The sequence below is a fragment of the Danio rerio genome, chromosome 4, assembly GCF_049306965.1.
Source record: "Danio rerio strain Tuebingen ecotype United States chromosome 4, GRCz12tu, whole genome shotgun sequence".
NCBI lineage: Eukaryota > Metazoa > Chordata > Actinopteri > Cypriniformes > Danionidae > Danio > Danio rerio.
Genome location: NC_133179.1, coordinates 67,173,998 through 67,190,968, shown reverse-complemented (window position 1 = coordinate 67,190,968; position 16,971 = coordinate 67,173,998). Strand labels below are relative to the sequence as shown.

Here is a 16,971-nt window from a genome sequence, read left to right as displayed (position 1 = left end):
CAGTTCCGGCTAGATTGTCGCCTGCCGGAGACTTACCCCTCGGCCCAACTTCGGCTGCCGGACTCGGGCCGGATGCCTGTGGACTCACTGCCCGATTCCGGCCCGAATCAAGCGGGCCAGATGCGGCGGCCGTAAGCGAGCCGACGATGCGCATCCGCGCCGGAAACGGCGCGAGGGTAATGTGCGCTGCGGCCCGGAGCTGGCGCGACTCCGTATTTATACACCTCATAAAACCTTTTGGTATTACATTGGTACTTGATATATGGTATTACAACCATTTGAATTTATATAACAGCAAACACAGGCTATAATGTAAACACAAAGTGTAAGCACTGCGTTTAACCTTTGAATAAAGTGCAAACTGCATACATATTCTGTAACGAAAATAATCAGACAAATGACAAAATAAATAAATGTTAAACGTTTATTGATAGCAAGAAAACAAATAGTACTAAAATTTTATAAATAATTTTGTGGTGCACAAGAATATCAAAATAAAAACAACAATAAAACAACACAATAATGACACACAGAAATATTTAAACAAAAATTCTAAAAATTACACACAAACACAGATGTTTTTAAAACAACCCTGTTTTCCCAATAGACTTGAATTAAAAATTTGTAAAAAACAGCTAAATTTTATATAAACCTAAATATAGAAACCAATTTAAGATATAGCAAGAAACATCTTAAAAATACCAATGACAATCCGTAAAATATCCAAGTCAAACTTGTAAAAAGTACTGCAGAATTCTGAAGAAACATCTTGAAACATTTTTTTAATAAAACATTAAAATAATAATAAACAAACAAGTCAAACTTATTTTTAAATAAACTTGAACAAAATCAATTGCACAAACAGCAAGACATGAGTGAGATGATTATACATTTCATATATATACACGTCTTGTGCAATTTTATATTTATAATTTTATTTGTATTACGTTTATTAAAAATGTATCAAGATGTTTCTTCAGAATTTGGCGCACACACATACATACATACATACATACATACATACATACATACATACATACATACCATACATATATACACACACACACACACACACACACACACACACACACACATATATATATACATATACATATATATATATATATAAATGCAAATGAAAGAAACAAATTGTTCAAGTATCAGGGAACATCTTAAAACACTTAAAATGTTGTTTAAAAAATAAAACAAAATAGTGATGTAGACATTTGACACATTAGCTTTCTCTTCTTTCTTCCTCCATCCCTGTCAGGGGCAAGTTGTAGCTACCTTGTAATGCATTTTTCCACTTCTTTATCTGTGGCGTGGTATGGACATTTGTCCTCACTCCATCTGTGATTAAAAGATAAACAGATAATTAGTAGTGAACAAGTACTAATGTAAAAAAAAAAGAAAAAATTAGGAAAAAAGTAGGCTACCTACGAAGCAAAAAAAAAAAAAAACAATTAAAAAAAAAACAAATTAACCTTAAACACTTTGAAATTAGCAAGAGCTTGAACTTACCAGTTTCTTCATTTGTTCGGGCTGCTCCTTTAGTTGATTTTCAAGCTTTTCCAAATCAAATTAACCAAAGGAAGGTCAAATGTGTTTACATCTGGAATTTCATCACGTCTGTTTTGGTTTTGTGTGAATCAGGCCCAGCTGCTGCTTTATGACGTTGCATGATTTTAAAACTTCAGTCAGTCGTGCTAAAAAAAGAAAAATAACAGATTAGTATAAATCAACCTGTAGCTTATTCTCATACAACTTCTGTAAATACAGCAGTGGGTTAGACACTGCTGATATTCTCTAGTTGATCTTTACTTTCTAGCTGCATTAAACCTTAACAAATTTAGTGATGTCTTCAATTCTTACAAAGACATCACGAGATGCAATAAGTTCTGTCTTGATCTCAAACTGCACTAGAACAAAGACTGTAAATGTTCATAGGTGTACCGAGGGACAGATGCAAAAAAACAAACGTTGTCGCGGGCCAAATTTTACATACATCACACAGACACGTGTGTGTGTGTGTGTGTGTGTATATATATATATATATATACAGTTGAAGTTAGAATTGTTAGCCCCCCTAAATTATTAGCCACCGTTTATTTTTTTCCCCAATTTCTGTTTAACGGAGAGTTAAACATTTTTTTCCACACATGTCTAAACATATTAGTTTTAGTAACTCATTTCTAATAACTGATTTATTTTATCTTTGCCATGATGACAGTAAATAATATTTGACTAGATATTTTTAAGACACTTCTTTACAGCTTAAAGTGACATTTAAAGGCTTAACTAGGTTAATCAAGTTAACTAGTCAAGTTAAGGTAATTAGGCAAGTTATTTTATAACAATGGTTTGTTCTGAAGACTTAAGGGGCTAATAATTTTGACCTTAAAATGGTTCAAAGAAGAAATAAATCAATGAGGGGCTAATAATTCAGACTTCAACTGTGTGTAGATAGATAGATAGACAGACAGACAGACAGACAGACAGACAGACAGATAGACAGATAGATAGATAGATAGATAGATCATAACAAGAACTGCTGCTTAATTGAATGCATGTAATAGCGACACCCGGTGGTTATTTATTGAATTACGTTCATTTTTGTATAGCGGGCCAGATTCTATTGATATTTATAAAAAGCCTGCGGCCCGCGGGCCGTAGTTTGGACACGCCTGGTGTACTGGAATGTACAGTATCTGTGCATCTTCATGGTGGTCTTAAGATTTCTGCCATAGTCATTGATGGTGATGGTACTTGTGGTGCTGCATTGATTTCTGAAATCTTCATACCTGCCTTTTTTCCAGCCTCTTTGTTCCAAGTAATTTTTCTTCATCATGGTATAGATGTGTCTATACTGTCCCTTGATCAGATACATTTACAAAACAAAACATCACTTTAGTATAGTGCCAGGGCAAAACTCACAGGTTGTAATAGATCAATGACATAATGTTGACAGTATGTGTTTAAAATAATTGCAAACAAACCTGTTCTGTCTTTAGGTGTATGACAGGCGATCATCATCCTCATCTGTCTACCAGTCAGAAATCTCAGTAGCTTGTGGATGTTTGAGTCGAGCTTCCTCATATGCATCTATAATAAAACATCACATTGTTGTTAACCTCCCGTAAAGAAAAGTTCAAATCCTGAAATACTATCAAAGTTAATTAATGCATATAATACCTATAGTGTGAATAATCAGTACACAGAAGGTTGCACAAGATTTATTCGGAGATTCATGCAGAGTGACAGCCTTATGAATCTGAGACATAGATTTGTAAGATGGCCAAGCACATGCATTATTCTGTACCCATGAAGATTAACCTACCATTGTGAAAAATGTTTGATGATAGCCAATAACAATAAACCATTTCAGCTGTTTGTGAAGCAATTAGTAATGTAATGTCTGAAAAGCCTAATATATGTTGAAATATATCAGCAGTTTACAGCTTATAATGGACTTTTAGCACACAACTATAACATGCCTATTCACGTTCAAAAGAGTGTGCCATTGACTTCTATGGTCGTGATGTGCTGCAAAATGATCTCACTAACCTTTGTTAAACAAGAACAATAAGACTTAACCAACAAATATTGTTACCCATTCATTTAAATCAGAATTTATCACTGTCAATAACATAAAAAACATCAAACTCTGCTTTAAGACGTTCAGTTTTACATTAACTGACCATTACAGCTTGATCAAAAGATATAATTGATTCACATAGGCTAACACATATGAATTAAAGTGCATAGTAATATATTTCTCTTGGATAATTTAAAGAGAATAGTAAACAGTCGAGTTTCGATCATTTTTCTTGACTAACTGCATAAACAAGATAAACAACAAATATTTTATTAATCCAAAACGATTAGTTTTTATTTACACATAATCACAGAATTAATACTGTTGGATAAGTATACGCCTGTACAATGATTTTTTCAACATCCACGGTACTTTATAATGTTAAATCAGGAAAAAAACACGTTTTGCCAAGTTAGTTAATGGATTCGTCTACAGAAACTTTCTTTAACGCAAAGTTAGCATACACACAAATTCGTTTCATATTTCTTTAAAATAATTAAAATAGTTTTCAGTTACTACACACGTTACAATCTAACATTGTGTAAAAGGAAAAGGAACTTTCAGACGTGTTTGTAACTGTTAGCGTTAGCATACATTAGCTCCAGTCGTGTTTCTTAAAGCAAGTTACATTTCGTATCAAACTGTTTTAAATTACTAAACGCTGTTACAACCAAACACCGTGGAAATGTTTTAAGCTCTAAATTCGCTAACTATACAGAACACAAGCAGTAAAAAGCTTACCTTTCTGACCGGACTCCACGTGAAGTCTTTGAAAAAACCAAACTTTTTCTTCTTGTGATCTTCGTGCCATGGTGGTTGACAACCAGCTTTTTGGAGCATTACCGCCACCGTCTGGATTGGAGTTTGGATCAGGAGTTTAGTAACGCATGTGTTTATTATGAAACCAACTTCTGCTTTAAAAAAAAAAACAGTCAGCACAGGAGCGTGCTATCTCAAAAATAAGCGAATTTTACATAGTTTTTCTCTAGATGACATGTATAATCTATTTATAAATAATATTGTTTTGTTTGCGTCTAAACATTGCGACCATCCACACTAAATATTATTATTATTTTTTTTTTGCTATCGTACCATTAATATTTTCTCAAATTATCATTAAACGTGGAGCTAACAGATTGCTAGATAAAATAAGAACTTAATCGGTTGCCATCAGCCGAGTCCTTGCCAGAGGCGGCCAGGACTCTACAGACAGACTCAGGCCGGATATGGTTGACCGGAATCGGGCCAGTGCTTTACAGCCGCATCACAACCGCATGTGCGCGAGCGAGCTGCGGGCCGCACTCGGCCCGAATAACACTCGCCGATGCCGAGTCGGAGCCGGAGGCGCCGGAGGGCAGCCGAGCTCGGGCCGATTACTGCCTGCTATCTGGGTACTCACAAAAAAACAATTCTATGAATTAAAATTTCTAAGTCACTTTCTGTGTGAAAATAGTTTATGCGAGAAGGCGTGAACTATCATTACTATGCAGAGAGTAACACCAGAGAAGACAAAGACCTGCATAATGAGCCATCAGACAGGTATGTGACTAAGAGTTTCAAGAAAGAATCTGAGAAAAAATAAGTTTATTTATATATTTTAATTTTTATATTGTTTATTTTTATATTATTTTTATATTGTGCTTCTTCACCCGTGTAGCATGCCATCGTTCAAACAAAATAAGTAACTATAATAAAGCTTGTCGTTTGATGCCATGTCTCGGGGAGCGTTTACATTATCACCTGGCTGGCTCACCTCAGTTCATTTCCATATGAAATGCGCCTTCACTGCGGGCGGGATCACGTTCGCTGTAATGAGGCGACAGGAGAATCAGTACCTGCCCTTACTTTTATACGAATTACTTGAAAGATTATTTGTTTTCGACTTATATTGGTTAATGCAAAAGTAGACATATCAAGCTTTCTTTAGAAACATCTCACATGTTTCTTTGTCGAGTATTTGCTGAGTTTTAGTTCATTTTAATGACGTGTTTTTCCTGACACAGTCTACCAGAGGTGTGGACTCGAGTCATGTGACTTGGACTCGAGTCAGACTCGAGTCATGAATTTGATGACTTTAGACTCGACTTGACAAAATATAAAAAGACTTGCAACTCGACTTGGACTTGAACATAAATGACTCGGACTTTGACTAGGACTTGCCCCTATTGACTTGTAAAGACTTGCTGCTTCCCATGAAAAGCCCAACGATAAAAAAGTATGTTGACATAGACCGCTCTCTCTCTCTCCCCGTTTATGTGTGCGTGTGTGTGACAGCATGCGCGCGCGCGTGTGTGTGAGCATGCGCGCTTTCGGCATGACGTCCAATCAAAGCACGGTAGATTGTTTTGATTCGTCAGTATCCAACGTGACTACTATGAGGCGCCGGAGTGGACAAAAGTCAAGCGAACGCAGAGAGAATTTGAACTTGAGATCGAGCCAATACTCGCGTGCCAATACACTCTCTCTCTCTCTCTCTCTCTCTCTCTCTCTCTCTCTCTCGTGCATTCAGTCTCTTTGCGTTCGCTTGACTTTCGTTTACGATGGCGTCTCATACCTTTAGTGCTTTTGCTCTCACGGGATCCTCCTGTTAAACTGACCTTTCGCTAAGCCATGCCCAAAAACCGCCACCCACCAATCGCGGCTTACCAATCGTAGCTACGGGCAGAGGCTCTGTCAAGCTTTCGAGCGAGGGAAACAAGCCAAATCGTTGTGCAATTGGATTATGCAAATCTGACACCCGCTATCCTAAAAGTTTGGACTGGGTGGTGGGATTTTTTCCTTTTTCAAAACCGAAGCCCAAGAGGAGAAATGCCAGCGTGGATCAAGCTGTGTGAGGGGCAGTAAAGGAGTTAAGCTAAGTTGGTTTTGTTTTCGATATTCACATTCAGTGATAGGTGGCAATAACTCACACTCCTCTTATCCTAAACAGATCTAAACTGTGTTTCTTATAAAAAATAAATAAAAAAAAACAAAGCAGGTTATGTTTCCCAGCGGTCTTTTTCTTTTTTTCCACTCGATATTATGAGCCAGGGCTCGACAATAAGGACTGCCCGATGGCCCGGGGCCAGCGTGCAAGACACTCGGGCCAGTGTACAAAATGTTACTGGCTCGATCGGGCCAGCTGCTGCCTTTTTGCCTGCCAGATCGAGCCAGAGCTGCGTGCTGCGACTGTCTGTCAATTGTGTGCAAATACAATCTTACGGTGCTTTCCCACATAGACGTTTGTTTCGGAATCTGTCTCGTTTCACCCGTTAGCGCGTTTTTTTAGCATATATCCAGCAGTTGCGCTCGCTTCCGCGCCAAATCAATCAGTCCAAGTTCGCCTGAATGAGACGCGGTCTCTGTCCTATTGAGCGTATCGATTGTAGCGAGAAAACAAAACAATGCAACGAACTAACGACCCAGGCTACACTGTAAAAAATTGCTGTTAAAAAACGGTCAGATTCTACGGTAAAATAATGTTTTTTTCACTAAAACAGTAATATTCTGTTAAAAACAGTGCTTTCTGGGTAACATTTTTGTTTTCGAGAAAGTAACCAACTGCAGAAAACTGTGAGCTAACAGAGTTCAGATTCGATGTTTTGAAGTCTGTGTTTGAAATCACGCTTTGTGTCCTTGTTCACTATTTCATACACTAGTTAACTAATATAGTTCACCTGACAGTTTTAATGAATACTAATGAGTGAATTCAGACACTAATGAACACCTGCTGTTAATAATCCCAATTACTGAAGAAAATAAACAAGAAACACAAACAGTGACTTGAGTTACAGCATTAAATAAAATAAAATAAAATAAAATAAAACAGCTTCAGTCTCAGCAGAGGATCATTAAACAACTCCACAAACAACAGCAGACACACACTTATTACTGACTGATTTGACTTCCATACTATTCTCATTGAGATCCAGCAGAAATTAAGGTGTTTTTTGTGTCACCGTAATGGAGTGAGGGGCTGATTTAGTTGGGCTCTTCACCCTTGAACTTATTAATTCAGACTCTCCAATTACTATAATAAAGAGTTTACAAAGTGCTTGTATTATAGCAATCAAGTTGGAAAGTCAATAAATAGAGAAATCTATTTGTCTGAAATTAGTTCTGATAAATGTTTTGTTATAAATCTGGAAGGGCCTCATGCAATAGATTTTATGCTTAGTTGCAGGTATTAATTTAATTAATGAGAAGTGGAAACAGAAAAGATACCTCCGTAATTACTTAACAGTTAAGAAATAACATACAAAAACAGTTCAGTTATGACAAATACACACTCAGACCTCATGAATCTGACCTTGTATCTCAACAATGGTAACATCTCAGATGTTTCATGCTGCAATGCATGCTGGGAGTGGCACGGTACAAATATCCCAGCATGCATTGCTGTATAAATAAATGTTGTATAATGATCTTACAGTTTTCTTTATTTGCGTTTTATTTGCTTTTGTTTATGTTTAGACTTTCAGTTGCCTGTTTGTGAGTTAAACTGTTAATTTTGTTAGTTGTCACCATTATTGAGGTTCATATGCTGATTATTGATGTCTCTTTGAGTGCGATTTACACCATAGAGCAGTGTTATTGTCCAAGATATTCTTAAAAACTTCCAGAAATCATTGCCATATAATGTAAAACAATAGATTTAACATTGAATAGAAGCAGTAAATTTTATTACACTAAATGAGAACAGACTCTGCCATTTAATAGCAACATGAATATCACCAGATCTTATTTAGGTTTTTGGCTGGCTTGCCTCAACAAAGGAGCTTTTTAAACAAAGTTCTTAACAATTGTAGCAGCCAAGATATATAAATGTTAAATATGACAGGGCTAAGAGCCCAACTAAAGCAAACTCTGTTCTCCATGATGGAGACGTAAAACTTTCACTTTTTCTCAAGAAGAACTTTAGTAGATGTTATACAAAAATACATGTATTAAGTAATAAGTGTAGCTGGTGATGATGTTTGTAGAGTTGTTTAATCATCCGCTGATCATTTAAATGATTTAATCATTTGTTGTTCTTCAGGTTATTTCATTATAAAGCTGTGACTAAAGTTTTGTATGTTCTGTTCTTGTTTTTTCCCTTCAGTATTTCTTTATTTATTCATTGTTAATCCTCAATTATCATTTAATTAGTCAGTTAATTAATGAATTTACTTCAGCTTTGCTACATGTTTTTTGAACACTCAGTAGTGTGGACACTTCAATTAAAACTGAAGTATATGCTCTGGGGTTTAAAGGGTTAAAGGTGTGAGAGGTAAAACACAGTGTAAAAATGTATTTTAACAGTAATATACTGTTAATTTAAACTACGGAAATAGACTGTAAAAAAACAGTAGATTGCTGGCAACCACAGCTGCCAGTAGATTACCGTTAAATCAAGGAAAAAACAGTATTTTACTGTAAAACCTGAAGCTAATTTCTTCTGTCTGTCACCGTTGTGGAGGAGAGTAGAGCCAGTGTATGAGTTAAAGATGAACAATAAACTGCTGATGTTATTCTGCATGTTTCTCTATTTAAAGATAGCGGCTGTTTAGTTGCTGATGCAGTCAGAATCTCTCTGGTGATTCCAGATTTACATGTATGTGTGCTGTTGTGAAAAATAAGACATTAGAGTTAAACCAAACTTTTCTAATTAACTAAAATAAGTTATCATTATAAGTATGTTTCTAAGCATATATAGCACATTACTTCATAAACTCATTCAGCAGTTGACCAATTTGAGGCAGTTGCATTCAGTGAGCAAAATGAGTTCACTTGAGTATTGTGTAAATCAATGAAGTCCATGAATTTTACAGCAACATACTGTAAAATAACAGTACATTGCTGGCAACTGCAGCTGCCAGTATTTTACTGTTTTTTAACGGGACAATTTTTAACAGTGTATATCACAGTGTATCATGATCGTGTAATAGCCATATATACGGCTATATGAAGAGGGAATGATGAGCAGGGCGAGATGTCATTCTTACCGGTAAATGCGAAAGTGAAAGCATGCTGAAATATTACCGAGATCTGTTTATCCAGCCTGATCTCGGTTTATCCGTCACGAAAATTGACCGAAATTACTATCTGTTAATTTTTCCATATTTTAATCTTATAAAATGTTGTATTAGGCCTGTTGTTTTGTTCATTTCCGCACTGACAGCTCGAAAGAAAGATTTACATTGATCTGATGCAGTCTCGGTTCATCTGCTATGTCTCTCTATAATTTAAGCCTAAAATACAGAATTATAGTCAACGTTTCTTTAATAGATTGATTAATTCAATTGATTGATTTCTACAAAACCTTACAATTGAAATGAGGCTCTGTATATATGAGAAAGTCTTACCTCGATTTGTATTCGGTGACGATGTCTGTGGGTTGTTAAAATTAAAGTGCACATTTTCACTTATAAAATATTCTATACACAATACACAAAAGTTTGGGGTCAGTGTGATTAAATATGTTAAAACAAGCTTCTTCTGCTCACCAAGGCTGCAATTATTTCATCTTAAATACAAATTGTGAAATGTTGCACTATAAAATAACTGTTCAAAAGTAGTTTATCATTTAATTTATTCATTTATTCCAGTGATTTTAAAGATGAGATTTCAGCTTCATTACTCCAGTCACATGATCCTTCAGAAATCACTAATATTAATTATTATTATATTTATTAATGGTAATAGTTAAAAAATCAATAATGTCTGGAGTAATTATTTTATTTGAAACTAAATACAATAACAAAGCAGTTATTTAAAATTTTAATAAATATTTAACAATTACACCTTTTTTACATTTATAAATATAGCCTTGATGAACTGAATAGTTTTCCTTAAACATTTTAAAAATTACCGTAAATATATATACAGATTTATTAGCCCCCTTTTGTTTTTTGTTTTTTCTTTTTAAAATATTTCCTAAATGATGTTTAACAAAGCAAAGAAATGTTGATATTTTGTCTGATAATATTTTTTCCTCTGAACAAAATCTTATTTGTTTTATTTTGGCTAGAATAAAAACATTTTTTTAACCATTTTAAGGTAAAATTTATTAGCCTCTTAAGCTAATTGTTTTTCAGACTGTCTACAGAACAAACCATCATTATACAATAACTAGCCTAATTACCCTAACCTGCCTAGTTAACCTAATTACCCTAGTTAAGCCTTTAAATGTCACTTTAAGCTGTATAGAAGTGTATTGAAGAATATCTAGTAAAATATTATTTACAGTCATTATGACAAAGATAAAATAAATCAGTTATTAGAGATGAGTTATTAAAACTATTATGTTTAGAAATGTGCTGAAAAAAATCTGTTCTCTGTTAAATAGAAATTGGGGAAAAAAATAAACAGGGGTGCTAATAATTTAGGGGAACTAATAATTCTGAAATCAACTGTGTGTGTGTGTGTGTGTGTGTGTGTGTGTGTGTATACACACACACACACACACGCACATTCAAATAGCGATTAACTTCTTTTTTTTTTTTTTTTTTGGTGGGGCCAGTGAAAATTTGGGCAGGGAAAGTAAAAATCAGAACCACTGGCCCGATCGGGCCAGTAGAAAAAATCCTTAGCGTTGAACCCTGTGAGCACTAGTTTAAACCCTCGCTATTGTAACGCATATAAATACATACACTAATATTTGCTGGTAGGAAAAATCTATTTGTTCACTTCTGTTATTTATACTTTAATGTGCATTTCAATTTTTTTTCTTCCACTTAACTGCAAATTTGAATAAAAACTGGATAAAGAGCACACAAACATGCTGACAGTAATAGGTACTGTACACTGTTATGGGTCAATGATGCTAATATTCGGCACAAATCCATCAGTTTCTTAGGTTATTAGATTATTTTATAATTTCACCTCTCCTGCTGTGCATGAACTATGCTGTTGAATGTTCAGCGTATGAGGTGGCTAGGCTAACCTTGCTTCAATTTTGATAAAATTATTTTCTAATCAGTTGCTATTATGTTGTGAATATACCCCTGTAATGTATACTGCAGTCCTCTTTTGTCTGGCTTTCTCAGATATCTCACCTGTTTGCCAAAAATGACTAATTAAATCCTTGGGAATGTCTGACACCAGCGCATACACACTGTAATAGATGTGCCAGGCATAAAGCTTGACAGGCGTAGTAGCAACAGTAACTAAGGAGGGCGAGGCTTAGCGAAGGGTTATTCCAAGAATGTTGATATGGTTTCTTTCTTGCTTTACTATTTATTAACAATACACAAAAAACTAAAAGGTTAAGGTAAATTCTTTAATAAATTCTAGTGTTTTTGAGTATTATACTTTTTGTATACTTGTATTATACTTATGTTTTAGGCTAGTATTATTTACGACTTGTTAATGAATGCTTCATAATACAGTAGTATTACCAATAGTGAACAGATAAAATAATACAAAGTGTAGTTTTACTACAGTAAATTGTAGTGATTTGTAGTATAAAATACCCTATATTGTAAAATAATACAGCACTGGGTAATTTGTTTATATTACACTTGTGTTACCATAGCAACTATAGTATTACCACAACTGATCAATTGAAGTTCTTTACTGTAGTAGGCTACTGTTCAAAACACAGTACATGCCAATATACGTGTTCAGGGGCCCTGTGGAACAGCTTTCCTCAAAATGAAGAGGATGACATGGAAAATGTCCTCCACAATCTCATCAGCAAAGTGGAAGCCAGCAGACACTAGTTTACTTTATTTTAGCTGCCATGATAAAATGAGATTGATAGTGAGATTTATTTGAAGAGTGAATAGTACAGTAGGCTATAATACCTTATCAAGTGTTTCCTTATTTTATCACAGTTACATTTCCGCTTGCATTAGTTTTTGTTTAAATGCTTTTAAAATAAAATGTATTCTTTACATCCAACATCTATTCCAGGGGTGCCTTATAGTGGTGTAAACCCCTTTACAAGGGGTGTTACCCCTGTGTAAACTCTAGCCACCCCTGTGGCCAACCCGATATGATTTTGCTGTTGACATTATTTATTTAAATCTACTTACATAAATGCAATACAATGCAATATTTCAATAAATAAATAGCAGCCACTAAAAAATGATTGTGGATTGATTGGTGCCACTGACGTAGCTGGCCTTTTCTGGCCCCCCTTAAGCAAATTTTCAGGGGGGCACCACTGGTCTATTCTCTGTCTTTAAGTGTTTGAAACTGAAAATATCTCATCATATAAAACAACCAAAAATGTTATGGTTTATTAGATTAAACATTTAATATGTAAGTCTATTTTAGTATTTTGGTTATTGTTATTAAACAGTGCAGCAATATGAATCATATCAAAAAGCATGAAAGGAAGAGGGAACACGACACAAATTGTGAGTTTGCATATAATCTCTGAGAGCGCTCAAGAAAATTTGTGTGTGAGCAGTGCATATTTGAGAGCGAGAGAAAATTTGAGAACTCGCAATCAGTTTTGTCCACAAACAGAGGAAATCCGTGCACGAGCATCACACAAGGTAGAGAGCAAAGCTCTTCAACGTTATGTGAAGAAAACAATGTTATTGTTTGTATGAAGTAGCCTACTTCATTAACAATATGTGCTACCATTTTACGTTGCTGCTAGACAGATTTGCAACTCCATCTCTTTAGCACACACGAGATTCAATTGACAAAATTCCAATTTCACTCAATTTAACTTTGCAGCATATACAGGAGTTGGTCTACTGCTGCCTCATTGAGGTTATGTAATTTTGGTTAATCACAAGTTGATCACCGAAGACATAACATACGGGCACAACTAAACTTAATGAATTAGACAGCAGTAGACCTGCAATTTCTGTGTGATGTGAGGCAAAATGGAGTCTTTTTTTGGTGGAACTCGTTCTTGTGCATTATGCTGTGGAGACGAGACGCAGCACTGTTCAGTACTTTTTCAGAAAATTGCATTTGTATTTTTATATATCTGAGCAATGTTCTTTAATAAAAAAAGGTTTGTTTAATTAATACAGATCTTACAACCATACCTAATCTGTTTATATTTTATTTTTCTGTTAAAAAGACTCGAAAAGACTCGAAAATCAAACTGCAGGACTTTGGACTTGACTTGAGACTTGTTGCCTTTGACTCGGGACTTGACTCGGGACTTGCCTGTCTTGACTCGGGACTTGACTCGGGACTTGAGAGCAATGAATTGAGACTTACTTGTGACTTGCCAAACAATGACTTGGTCCCACCTCTGCAGTCTACTGTTGCGCGCTCCTCATGCAGGCTGTTTGTAATGTCAAAGCTTCGTGGGCCTGGTCGCAATAACTCTAATGAGCTCAGACTGAGAAGCTAGACATAGCGTTGCTTTCATACTGATTACTTTATCAAACAATATTTGTTTTCAACATGCATAGCTGCGTTTAAAAGTAGACACTTCAAGCTTTATAAAGATATGTGTCTCGTGTCTGGGTGTATTGTTTTCGCGGAGTTTCAGCGCATTTTGCTGACACGTTTCTAAAAACAGTTCACGGAGAGAGAAAAGACAGAATGCCTACACTGTTTATTATCCTAGATTTGCAAAAGCACACACATTTGTTTTTGTTGTGAGTGTACACATTTAAAAAGAAGACACCTAACAGATTCGATTGATGTATTGATCTTATCTGTACGATCAAAACTGAAAGTGTAATTTAGGTTCATTTCAGCTCAATGAGGTAAAAACTTGTCAGAACGCGTATACGCTGTCTTCGACCCCAGGGGGTTAAAAACACAATTTAAACATATCTATTTATTTGTCCATTTAAATTGTGATTTATGTATATACATTTTTATGCTGGGCGAAGCAGTGGCGCAGTAGGTAGTGCTGTTGCCTCACAGCAAAAAGGTCGCTGGTTCAAGCCTCGGTTCAGTTGGTGTTGCTGTGTGGAGTTTGCATGTTCTCCCTGCATTCACGTGGGTTTCCTTAGGGTGCTCCAGTTTCCACCACAGTCCAAAGACATGCGGTACAGGTGAATTGGATAGGCTAGATTGTGTGTGTGTGTGTGTGTGTGTGTGTGTGTGTGTGTGTGTGTGTTCCAGACATGGGTTGCGGCTGAAAGGGCATCCGCTGTGTAAAAACTTGCTTGATAAGCTGGAAGAGTAGCAACATAAAACAGGAATTGTAGCAACCTAAAACAGGAATTGCATTGGCCAGGAATGGGACCCAGGTCTCCCACATGGCAGGCAAGAATTCTACCACTGAACCACCAATGCTGATATGCTCATACTGCTGTCCTAGTGGGGTGTGATTGCTGCAAGGCTGATACCCAGAGCTGGAAGAGCAGCTACACAAAACAGGAATTGCATTGGCTGGGAACCAGGCCCAGGTATCCCACGTGGGAGGCGAGAACTCTACCACTGGACCACCAATGCTGATATGCTTATACTGCAGCCCCAGTGGGGTGTGATTGCTGCAACGCTGTTACCCAGAGCTGGAAGAGTAGCAACACAAAACAGGATTTGTAATGGACGAGAATCGGACTACCGTCTTCCGCGTGGCAGGGTGAGAAATCTACCACTGAACAACCAATGCTGATATGTTTAAGCTGCAGCCCTAGTGGGGTGTGATTGCTGCAAGGCTGATACCCAGAGCTGGAAGAGTAGCAACACAAAAAAGGAATTGCATTGACCGGGAATCGGACCCGGGTCTCCCGCGTGGCAGGCAAGAATTCTACCACTGAACCACCAATGCTGATAAGCTTATGCTACAGCCCTAGTGGGGTGTGATTGCTGCAAGGCTGTTACCCAGAGCTGGAAGAGTAGCAACACAAAACAGGAAAAGCATTGGGTGGGAATTGGACCCGGGTCTCGCGTGTAGTAGGCAAGGTTCCTACCACTGAACCACCAATGCTGACTTATGTTGTTCCTTGCCTTTGTATTGTGTGAGTGCTAAAGGGCCGTCAACCAGAGCTGAAAAAGGAGCCACACAAAACTGCATTTGTATTAGCCAGGAATCGACTCAAGGTCTCCCGCGTTGCAGGCGAGATTTCTACCACTGAACCAGCAATGATGATATGCTTATACTCCAGCCCTAGTGGGTTGTGATTGCTGCAAGGCTGTTACCCAGAAATGGAAGAGTAGCAACACAAAACAGCACTTGCATTGGCCGGGAATCGGACCCGGGTCTCCCGCGTGGCAGGCAAGAATTCTACCACTGAACCACCAATGCTGATATGCTTACACTGCAGCCCTAGTAGGGTGTGATTACTGCAAGGCTGTTACCCAGAGCTGGAAGAGTAGCTACACAAAACAGGAATTGTAATGGACGGGAATCGGACCATGGTCTTCTGTGTGGCAGGCAAGCAATCTACCACTGAACCAACAAAGCTGACTTGCTTATACTACAGCCCTAGTGTGGTGTGATTGATGCAAGGCTGTTACCCAGAGCTGGAAGAGTAGCAACACAAAACAGGAATTGCATTGGCCGGGAATCGGACCCGGGTCTCCCGCGTGGCAGGCGAGAATTCTACCACTGAACCACCAATGCTGACCCATGTTCTCCCTTGCCTTTGTGTTGTGTGAGTGCTAAAAGGCCGTCAACCAGAGCTGAAAAAAGGAGCCACACAAAACTGCAAATGTTTTAGCCGGGAATCGACTCTAGGTCTCCTACATGGCAGGCGAGCATTCTACCACTGAACCACCAATGCTGATATGCTTATTCTGCAGCCCTAGTGGGTTGTGATTGCTGCAAGGCTGTTACCCAGAGCTGGAAGAGTAACAACACAAAACCACACTTGCATTGGCCGGGAATCGGACCTGGGTCTCCCGCATGGCAGGTGAGAATTCTACCACTAAACCACCAATGCTGATATGCTTATAATGGATCCCTATTGGGGTGTGATTGCTGCAAGGCTGTTACCCAGAGCTGGAAGAGTAGCAACACAAAACAGGAAATGCATTGGCCAGGAATCGGACCCGGGTCTCCCGCGTGGCAGGCGAGAATTCTTCCACTGAACCACCAATGCTGATCGATGTTGTTTTTTGCCTTTTTGTTGTGTGAGTGCTAAAAGGCCGTCAACCAGAGCTGGAAGAGTAGCAACACAAAATAGGAATTGAAATGGACGGGAATCTGACTAGGGTCTTTCGTGGGGGAGGCAAGAAATCTACCACTGAACCACCATTGCTGATATGCTTATTCTGCAGCCCTAGTGGGGTGTGATTGATGCAAGGCTGTTACCCAAAGCTGAAAGAGTAGCTACACAAAACAGCACTTGCATTGGCCGGGAATCAGACCCAGGTCTCCCGCGTGGCAGGCGAGAATTCTACCACTGAACCACCAATGCTGATATGCTTATATTGCCGCCCTAGTGGGGTGTGATTACTGCAAGGCTGTTACCCAGAGCTGGATGAGTAGCTACACAAAACAGGAATTGTAATGGACAGAAATCGGACCATGGTCTTCTGTG

General features: G+C 37.6%; 1 long non-coding RNA gene and 3 other non-coding genes across 6 annotated transcripts; all 4 read right to left on the bottom strand.

Annotated features, from left to right (window-relative positions):
- Positions 1 to 411: 411 nt before the first annotated feature.
- LOC141381893 (uncharacterized) lies at positions 412 to 4,392 on the bottom strand. 3 transcript variants are annotated; one of them, XR_012402785.1, is made up of 6 exons: positions 4,337 to 4,392; positions 2,997 to 3,102; positions 2,802 to 2,872; positions 1,522 to 1,706; positions 1,021 to 1,350; positions 412 to 768 (listed from the first exon to the last, which is right to left on the bottom strand). It is a non-coding gene; the product is annotated as an uncharacterized lncRNA (long non-coding RNA). The 3 variants fall into 3 exon arrangements; XR_012402787.1 differs by lacking the exon at positions 412 to 768 and having other exon boundaries at positions 1,064 to 1,350; positions 2,806 to 2,872; XR_012402786.1 differs by lacking the exon at positions 412 to 768 and having other exon boundaries at positions 1,255 to 1,350; positions 2,806 to 2,872; positions 2,997 to 4,392.
- Positions 4,393 to 15,186: 10,794 nt separating this feature from the next.
- Positions 15,187 to 15,257, bottom strand: trnag-gcc (transfer RNA glycine (anticodon GCC)). Its single transcript has one exon. It is a non-coding gene; the product is annotated as a tRNA-Gly (tRNA).
- A 406-nt stretch (positions 15,258 to 15,663) lies between these two features.
- trnag-gcc (transfer RNA glycine (anticodon GCC)) lies at positions 15,664 to 15,734 on the bottom strand. The gene has a single exon. It is a non-coding gene; the product is annotated as a tRNA-Gly (tRNA).
- A 247-nt stretch (positions 15,735 to 15,981) lies between these two features.
- Positions 15,982 to 16,052, bottom strand: trnag-gcc (transfer RNA glycine (anticodon GCC)). The gene has a single exon. It is a non-coding gene; the product is annotated as a tRNA-Gly (tRNA).
- Positions 16,053 to 16,971: the final 919 nt, after the last annotated feature.